Below are 10,180 nucleotides of genomic sequence, written 5' to 3' on the forward strand. Positions count from 1 at the left end.
TTCTCCTTGTCTTCCACTTTTCGCATTGTCTTCCCCTTTTCTCCTTGTCTTCTCCTTTTCTCCTTGTCTTCCCCATTTCTCCTTGTCTTCCCCTTTTCGCCTTGTCTTTCCCTTTTCTCCTTGTCTTCCCCTTTCCTCCTTGTCTTCCCCTTTTCTCCTTGTCTTCCCCTTTTCTCCTTGTCTTCTCCTTTTCTCCTTGTCTTCCCCTTTTCTCTTTGTCTTTCCCTTTTCTCCTTGTCTTTCCCTTTTCTCCTTGTCTTCCCCTTTCCTCCTTGTCTTCCCCTTTTCTCCTTGTCTTCCCCTCTTTTCCTTGTCTTCCCCTTTTCTCCTTGTCTTCCCATTTTCTCCTTGTCTTCCCCTTTTCTCCTTGTCTTCCACTTTTCGCCTTGTCTTCCCCTTTTCTCCTTGTCTTCCCCTTTTCTCCTTGTCTTCCCCTTTTCCCCTTGTCTTCCTCTTTTCTCCTTGTCTTCCCCTTTTCTCCTTGTCTTCCACTTTTCGCCTTGTCTTCCCCTTTTCTCCTTGTCTTCCCCTTTTCTACTTGTCTTCCCCTTTTCTCCTTGTCTTCCCCTTTTCGCCTTGTCTTCCCCTTTTCTCCTTGTCTTCCCCTTTTCTCCTTGTCTTCCCCTTTCCTCCTTGTCTTCCCCTTTTCTCCTTGTCTTCGCTTTTTCGCCTTGTCTTCCACTTTTCGCCTTGTCTTCCCCTTTTCTCCTTGTCTTCCTCTTTTCTCCTTGTCTTCTCCTTTTCTCTTTGTCTTCCCCTTTTCTCCTTGTCTTCCACTTTTCGCCTTGTCTTCCCCTTTTCTCCTTGTCTTCCCCTTTTCTCCTTGTCTTCTCCTTTTCTCCTTGTATTCCCCTTTTCTCCTTGTCTTTCCCTTTTCTCCTTGTCTTTCCCTTTTCTCCTTGTCTTCCCCTTTTCTCCTTGTCTTTCCCTTTTCTCCTTGTCTATCCCGTTTCTCCTTGTCTTTCCCTTTTCTCCTTGTCTTCCCCTTTTCTCCTTGTCTTTCCCTTTTCTCCTTGTCTTCCCCTTTTCTCCTTGTCTTCCCCTTTCCTCCTTGTCTTCCCCTTTTCTCCTTGTCTTCCCCTCTTTTCCTTGTCTTCCCCTTTTCTCCTTGTCTTCCCATTTTCTCCTTGTCTTCCCCTTTTCTCCTTGTCTTCCACTTTTCGCCTTGTCTTCCCCTTTTCTCCTTGTCTTCCCCTTTTCTCCTTGTCTTCCCCTTTTCCCCTTGTCTTCCTCTTTTCTCCTTGTCTTCCCCTTTTCTCCTTGTCTTCCACTTTTCGCCTTGTCTTCCCCTTTTCTCCTTGTCTTCCCCTTTTCTACTTGTCTTCCCCTTTTCTCCTTGTCTTCCCCTTTTCGCCTTGTCTTCCCCTTTTCTCCTTGTCTTCCCCTTTTCTCCTTGTCTTCCCCTTTCCTCCTTGTCTTCCCCTTTTCTCCTTGTCTTCGCTTTTTCGCCTTGTCTTCCACTTTTCGCCTTGTCTTCCCCTTTTCTCCTTGTCTTCCTCTTTTCTCCTTGTCTTCTCCTTTTCTCTTTGTCTTCCCCTTTTCTCCTTGTCTTCCACTTTTCGCCTTGTCTTCCCCTTTTCTCCTTGTCTTCCCCTTTTCTCCTTGTCTTCTCCTTTTCTCCTTGTATTCCCCTTTTCTCCTTGTCTTTCCCTTTTCTCCTTGTCTTTCCCTTTTCTCCTTGTCTTCCCCTTTTCTCCTTGTCTTTCCCTTTTCTCCTTGTCTATCCCGTTTCTCCTTGTCTTTCCCTTTTCTCCTTGTCTTCCCCTTTTCTCCTTGTCTTTCCCTTTTCTCCTTGTCTTTCCCTTTTCTCCTTGTCTTCCCCTTTTCTCCTTGTCTTCCCCTTTTCTCCTTGTCTTTCCCTTTTCTCCTTGTCTTTCCCTTTTCTCCTTGTCTTCCCCTTTTCTCCTTGTCTTCCCCTTTTCTCCTTGTCTTCCACTTTTCGCCTTGTCTTCCACTTTTCGCCTTGTCTTCCCCTTTTCTCCTTGTCTTCCACTTTTCTCATTGTCTTCCCCTTCTCCTTGCCTTCCCCTTTTGTCTCCTTCTCTTCTCCTTACATTTCCCTTGTTCTCCTTCTTTTCCCTCTGTTCTCCTTGTAACCCCATGTTCTCTTTGTATCCCACAAGTTCTTTTTTGTATTCCCTTTGCTTTCCTTGTAATCCCCTTGTTCTCCTTGTATTCCTGGCTATGCACCTATTAACAGATGATGACACCCAAATCTAGTTCTGTGTAGAGATATGCAGTTAGCATAGTCATGCACCTGTCAATTTTTTTATCAAGACAGTTCCCTTGTCAATAGGTCTGTGGTTGGTATGGCAGAAATCACTCTGTATATTCGAACTGATTCATTATTATCCATCTGTTTCCCCATAAAAAATACCTGACTTCAGTGAAATTTCATATAGAAGATGACATAAGAGATGCTGTGCTGGATATTTTTAGGCAACAAACACAATTCACTTTTATAACTGGGACAAAGCTTTTTATCATTTTATTAAGTACTCGTTTATGACCTTGCAACCCAACTACGTTACAAAATAAAATATAACAGTTTTAATTCAAACCTTTTTCTTAATTGAGCTGATAAGTTACCAGCCATCCTTTGTAATTGAGAAAGTTCAGTTTAGTTTTAAAATCTTATAGTCAGCAGTTACGAGATAAAGATTTTATTGCATACATTTAGCATCATGTACTTTTAAGTTCCAACTACATAGTCCCAAGATCTCTAGTTTCATTTTCAATAGTACAGCTTTCAGAAAAAATTTCAACATGTGGCATCTATGCTGGTAAATTTATAAATAAATAAGAGTTCCAAATAATATATTTACGGTACATAAAAGAACTTCGAGATTTCAGAGTTACAGTGTTTCAAAATTATTCTCACTTTCCAGTAGATTACACTATGGTTTGTGGACATGCCGGTAGATGGCAATAATTCAATATATTGTGAACTTTATTAGTAACAACAATGTAATTTATTCGTCACAACAATAATTCCTTTCTACAATTCACCTTAAACGCTCTCGTCAACAATTGGATCTTCACTCAACACAGTATTCGTTATAGCACTCCACTTGGACTGTTACGCACAACAATGAACTGTTAATCTTAACTAATATTTACAAAGCACTATTTACAAATCAGAACTATCAGTTCTCAGTTCACAGTTCTTCTATCTCAGTCACTCGAGTTCACAGTATCTCGAACCACAGACCTTCAGAGACAGTTCACTGTATTCGAACTCGGGTCCCTCCAACTGCGGTCCACTGCACTCGAACTCAGGTCCCTCCAACTGCGATCCACTGCACTCGAACTCAGGCCTTCGGATGCTGACGCAGATGCGGACGCACACTCGAGTCGAACTCCGGCACACAAGTCTGGCTTGCTTGCTCTGGCTTACCCACTGACTGAATAACTGAAAACTCTTAACTGCAAAACTGCTGTCGTTCCTTCGCGACCGTAATTTATAACCACAGCGACGTAGCCTCGAAAATTCGCGAGTCTTCCACTTCGACGGATTTCTGGAATAGTCGGGAAGGTCGTTCCACATTCGCTGCGTTAAGTAGCAGCTGCGCGCGCAGCCTCCCCTCGCGTGTAGGCCCCTTTCCCCGTGAAGCCCGCGCGATATGCTCTCTCGCGGGACGCTGGTCGTTAGTTCGAATCTCACGTCGCTGTCACATTGCTCCCTCCTTAGGACTGCTCGTCCCGGGCAGTCCCTTGGTAGGCTGCTAGTCGGTCCAACGTTTGGGGTCCTCCGGCTGCTCCCTCCTTATGGTGGCGCCACCCCATCCTTGGTTTGGCTGGGCAGCGATACTCGTACTGCGTGGGCGCCATCTTGCTTTTCCCCTTGGCCCTCCAAGGAGAGCTCGCTGGCCACGGGTTGGTCTTCGGCGTCCATCAGGAACACTTCATCCCGACCAAGACGGAGTATACGGCGCCGGACGTCCACCGTCGCATCGAGTAACCGCATGGCGTCGAGTCCCAGGACGACGTCCTCGGTGATGTTGGCGACGAACACCCACATCTCCAGTTTCCTCTTCCCCAAGGTCAGGTCCAGGAAGACCTCTCTCTGGATGGGCAAGCTCTCGCCTGAAGCAGTCCGTAGCTCGTATTGGCGCAGCGGCGTCCTCCCAGGTAGGCCCAGCACGACGTCTGGTCTAGCCATAGTGAGCATCGCCCCGGTATCCACCAGTACTCTGCATGGACGGCCTTTTATCCGTCCTTCAGCAATCAGCCCATCGTCGCATCTTCTGTCGACCGGTTTCAGGACGAGCCGAGGGGACGGTGATGATGGCGCCGACGTGCTCCTCCGAGCATCGGCCCCCTCTCTCTCCTGACTGTAGCCAGGTCGGTCGCAACTCCTCCGCAGGTGCCCAGGTTCACCGCAGGACCAGCAGGTGTGCACCCGTCGTCCCCGTTCCTCAGGCGACTGTTGACTCCTCTCGGTGTCAGCCACCTCTCTCTCCGGCCGGTGGCCAGAGCGGTCGCAGTCCCTCCTTAGGTGTCCCGGCCTACCGCAGGACCAGCAGATGGGCGCCCGTCGTCTCCGCCGCTCCGTTGACCGTTGGCGCTCCTCGACGTCGGCCAGCTCTCTCTCCTGCCTGTGACCGGATCGGTCACAGTCCCTTCTCAGGTGTCCCGGTCTGCCGCAGGACCAGCAGGTGGGCGCCCGTCGTCTCCGCCGCTCCGTTGACTGCTGGCGCTCCTCGACGTCGGCCACCTCTCTCTCCTGCCTGTGGCCGGATTGATCACAGTCCCTTCTCAAGTGTCCCGGTTTGCCACAGGACCAGCAGGTGGGCGCCCGTCGTCTCCGCCGCTCCGTTGACTGCCGCTCGGGTGGCTTCGGTTGGCGCCCCCCAGCATCCGTCGCCGTGACGCTCCTGATCCAGTGCGGTGTTGAGACTCCCGCCGCCGACTTGGCCGCCTCCATCCTGAGGGCCGACGCCAGAGCTGCGTTGATAGTGCGATGCTCTGCTAAGAGTAGCTGTTGTCTTATTTCCGGGTCTCGAACTCCGCTGCCGAAGGTGTAGGCCGCCTCTCCAGCGATGAAGTTAGGTGGTAGGCCCCTGAGGGCCTTATGGGCCAGTTGTTCCACCGCCATCGCGAATTCTTGTAGGGACTCGCCTGACTGTTGGACCCTCGTTTTTAGCTGGGTCCTAAATGCTGCAGCAAGTTGATGGTCACCATAACGTCCCTCCAGGGCCGCCATTATCTCAGTGGCTGTCCCATCTTCTGGAACGCTGTGAAGAATCTCCGACGCCTGTCCCTGAAGCGCGGCCAGCAGCTGAGTGGTTTTCTCTGCTGGCGTCCACCCATTGTGCTCTGCGATGGCCTCGAACTGGCGACGGAATATCGCCCAAGACGTCGTACCGTCGAACTTCGGCGTCTTGACGTGATGTCTGGCTGAAGCCGATGGTTCCGCAGGGGCACTATATGGACTCCTCAACTCTGTGGCCGCTTCTTGCATGGCACGTCGAACCTCCTCGGCAACTATCTGCTTATGTTCCCTAGCCTGGCGATCCACCAACGCGAGAATGTGCTTGTTTTCCTCAGCGTGTTTATCCATCATCTCACTCGTCTTGTCCAGCAACTCGGTCGTCTGCTCTTGACGACGCTCGAGATCACGGATTTTGCCATCGAAATGGTCTACTTCCTGTCTCAATTCGGTTACTGTCTCGTTTATAGTTGTAAAATTCTTGTTTAGGTTGTCAAGATCGGCTTTGAGTTCGTCTTTCACGATGGCGACAATTCCATCTACGTTGGCCGAAACGCTTTCAATTTGCGAAGTGACGTCATCTTTCACTCCGCTTATGTCGCCTTTCACTCCGCTTATGTCGCCTTTCACTCCGCTTATGTCGCCTTTCACTTCACTTATGTCACTTTTCACCTCCGTTTTCACTTCCCTTATGTCGTTCTTGACCTCACTGATATCGTTCTTCATTTCTGCTTTTACGTCACTTATGTCCTTTTTCATTTCAGCTTTCATTTCCGCGATGGCTTGCAGGATCTGCTGTAGGTTCTCCATTGTCGATAATATCCCACTCCTGACACCAATGTGAACTTTATTAGTAACAACAATGTAATTTATTCGTCACAACAATAATTCCTTTCTACAATTCACCTTAAACGCTCTCGTCAACAATTGGATCTTCACTCAACACAGTATTCGTTATAGCACTCCACCGACGACAATGACAATTTACTTGGACTATTACGCACAACAATGAACTGTTAATCTTAACTAATATTTACAAAGCACTATTTACAAATCAGAACTATCAGTTCTCAGTTCACAGTTCTTCTATCTCAGTCACTCGAGTTCACAGTATCTCGAACCACAGACCTTCAGAGACAGTTCACTGTATTCGAACTCGGGTCCCTCCAACTGCGGTCCACTGCACTCGAACTCAGGTCCCTCCAACTGCGATCCACTGCACTCGAACTCAGGCCTTCGGATGCTGACGCAGATGCGGACGCACACTCGAGTCGAACTCCGGCACACAAGTCTGGCTTGCTTGCTCTGGCTTACTCACTGACTGAATAACTGAAAACTCTTAACTGCAAAACTGCTGTCGTTCCTTCGCGACCGTAATTTATAACCACAGCGACGTAGCCTCGAAAATTCGCGAGTCTTCCAATTCGACGGATTTCTGGAATAGTCGGGAAGGTCGTTCCACATTCGCTGCGTTAAGTAGCAGCTGCGCGCGCAGCCTCCCCTCGCGTGTAGGCCCCTTTCCCCGTGAAGCCCGCGCGATATGCTCTCTCGCGGGACGCTGGTCGTTAGTTCGAATCTCACGTCGCTGTCACAATATTAACAACAATGTCGACAGACGTTCAATAACCTCGCAGTTAAAGCGACTCTAAACAAAACCAATTAAAGATTATATCAGCTAGGATTATAGACTAACAAGTAAAAAAATCATTGGATCAAGTCGCCCTTACTTCCGCTTTCTGAGTTCTTTATTTTGGTTTTACTGTTTAGTCCTTTTATATTAGGCCTATCATTATGTTTACATCGTTTTGTTGACCCATGTATGTTCAAACACACATCGACACTGTAGTCCCCTTTCATTGAATGGGTAGGTACTGTAGTGGCAAAAAAAACCGGACCGACCTTTATAGCTGATTTCAGAGCTTTGTTCACTCCAGAGCACGATAGACTGGTAACTAAGACTTTCGTGGTTCGAATCCTACCTGGGAAGGAAGCTTTTTTTTTTTTTTTTTGGTCCCTTATTCAAATTTATCCCCAATACTTTTCGATTGCAGCGATATTTTACTACTTAGTTAACTTATTATTCCCAGAACATGAATTTTACAAGCTATCAAAAGTATTGGGAATAAATTTGAATAAGGAACAAAAAAAAAAGTTTTCTTCCTAGGCAGGATTCGAACAACGAAAGTCTTAGTTATCAGTCTATCGTTCTCTGGAGTAAGTGCTGCTCATCGGAGTGACTACTACCGCGGAGGAATCGGAGATTACGAATAAAGCTCTCCACCGGTGATCTCCGATACTACCGTAGGTGGAACACGGACATACGGAGGGATGCGGGGGTTCGGAGAGAAGCGACAGTTAGCTCAAGGACGACCGGCGCTTACGGACTGACGGTAGTTGTGAGTGGAATAAAATGGCACCAAATCGATATCCGTCGGATGGAAATTCTTTAATTTAGTTGAAGATAATAATAAAGTCGCACACTGTAAACTTTGTGGGCGAATTTACTCTAAGGGTGGTGGAACTTCGAATTTGTTAGACCATTTGAAGCGATCGCACAATCGCGAACTCGATGAAAACAATTACGCAAAACATTTGACACGATTTATTTTTAAATTGTTTTAGTGCTATTGTTCCCAAAAGCTCACAGTCTAGGAAAGTCTTGTAATTTCTCTAAAACTTAACTTTCGAGGCAATAAAAACACATGAAATATTTACAAGACGACTTGAGTTATATTTTGTTGTTTAGATAACTTGAGTTATATTTACTGTTTGGATTAAAATACTTCTGAATGAAACTAAAGAAACATGTGGTAATTATATAATTACAATTATTCTAAAGTTGATATCCGCTTATATTTTTATTACAGAGAAAGAGTGGCGAGTTTTAGAAGAGGCAGTTCAAATACTAACACCCTTTAACACAATGATCACAATCCTGTCCGGTGAAGAATCTGAATAAATTATGTTGGACAGTAAACTTGAACTCATTGATAGCCCACGTTTCTTTTGTTCCATTCTGAAGCTCCCTTAATATATTTTACGTTAAACTAAACCGATTAGAATAATAATTGACAAACCTTGTTTGCGATTAAACGAGAGTTTTAAAGTATAAATGTTTACATTACCTACTGAAAAGCTTTACTTCTGCGTTAGTTTTGCAGTTAGATTGAATGTTATTAATTTGATCAATGACATAAAACTAATACGTCTTTCCACATATACTATGAATTTCAAAACTCGAAAAAAAATCTGTCAGCTAACGTAGCACTTCAAGCAACACAAAAAAAGAGCCGAAGAAAGAGAGATTAGCATAAAAGAGAGAATATACAACAACAAATTAGAACTTATTTTAAAAGATACGCGGACGTCAGCGGACTCGAATCACTACCTTATCCGATTAAAGGAATGCTCAGCGGAAAGTGTATGTCTGCGCCACAGCACATATACAACCTGCGCGGCATCAATCGGAGGTAATCCGGAGGTCTCCGATTGAAAGCGCGCAAACAACCGCTCCGGAGAAAACGTAATCATAAGCAGCACTATCTGGAGTGAACAAGGCTCTGAAATCAGCTACAAGAGTCGGTCCGGTTTTTTTTGCCACTGCTGTACATAATATTATCTTTTATTTTATAATTGTAAAATTCAAGCCGTCTGTCATATTCAGAATAAATCTCTCACACTACAGTCACATTACTTGCCATTACTCATTCACCAACCCAACAGTTTCATGTATCCAGACGTTAAAATAAGCTTGCACGTTGTCACTTGTACAGAGAATCACCAGTGATTCAGTGCCTATTTTGAAAAAAAAAACGCGTTTGTCGATACGAGGCCACGATGTCTGTCAGCAGTGTTTTGCGGTTTGGAATTTGTAACCTGAGCTTTTTCGGTGTTCATGCTGGTACATTCCCTTCCAAATAAACTGAAAGCAGTGCTGATTTAACGGCAGATTCCTATATTAACTTTTCAAATGAATTAAAATTCTGGAGATTACATCCATATTTGAGTCGCTTGTGTGTAGTCGAGACTGAAGTTCTCGAGTAAAGCACCAAAACCACTTCTGTAACAGACCGTTGTGATGTTACACAGAACTGTTTCTCAAACCTAGATTCCTGTCAAAATGCTACCCACTTCACGAAATTGTGTAATAAAATTACTATTTTCTACGATAATGCAGGCTACAGGCGTAACTCTGTCGGCTCAGGCGCTTGCCTACCGATCCGGAGTTGCGCTCGGGCGCGGATTCGATTTCCGCTTGGGCTGATTACCTGGTTGAGTTTTTTCCGAGGTTTTCCCTAACCATAAGGCAAATGTCAGGTAATCTATAGCGAATCCTCGGCCTCATCTCGCCAAATATCATCTCCCTATCACCAATCTCATCGACGCTAAATAACCTCGTCAGCGTCATTAAATAAACAACTAAAAAAATATAAAAACGATAATGCAAATGTAACATTTTAAAATTCCTTTTCAGAACGGAAAGTTACATTTGTTCAGATCAAATTTTTGCACATTTAAAGGACACAAATAAAATTCTCGCAATAATTTATTATCATAGTACAGTACAGTGGAAGCTCTTAAGTTCGACAGAAAACAAGTTTGATTGCTTACGTAGGAGAATTCGACACGCCCCTATACGGGCACTAAAAAATGGGTTTGCCATTTGAATGGGAATTGGTCCTGTGTCTTGTAGTGATAATTTTGTTAAAGGAAAACAGAATATTTTATTGATTAGGACATCCATATTTAATCATTGGTTTTAAATTAATGAACTCTTTTTTTTCTCTCTTTAAGAATTGTGCCGTTTGTGAGACGGAACTGTCGAAACCCACTATGGTACTAGAAGCGCATACACAAGTCTCGAGGCGGGCAAGAAATGCAAGTACAGTACTATATTCGTTGATGGATAACAAATAAGAATCTGTATTCATTTCACCTGCCACACCCACTACCCTCATTGGACTGAAT

Source organism: Periplaneta americana, chromosome 17 (genome assembly GCF_040183065.1).
Source record: "Periplaneta americana isolate PAMFEO1 chromosome 17, P.americana_PAMFEO1_priV1, whole genome shotgun sequence".
NCBI lineage: Eukaryota > Metazoa > Arthropoda > Insecta > Blattodea > Blattidae > Periplaneta > Periplaneta americana.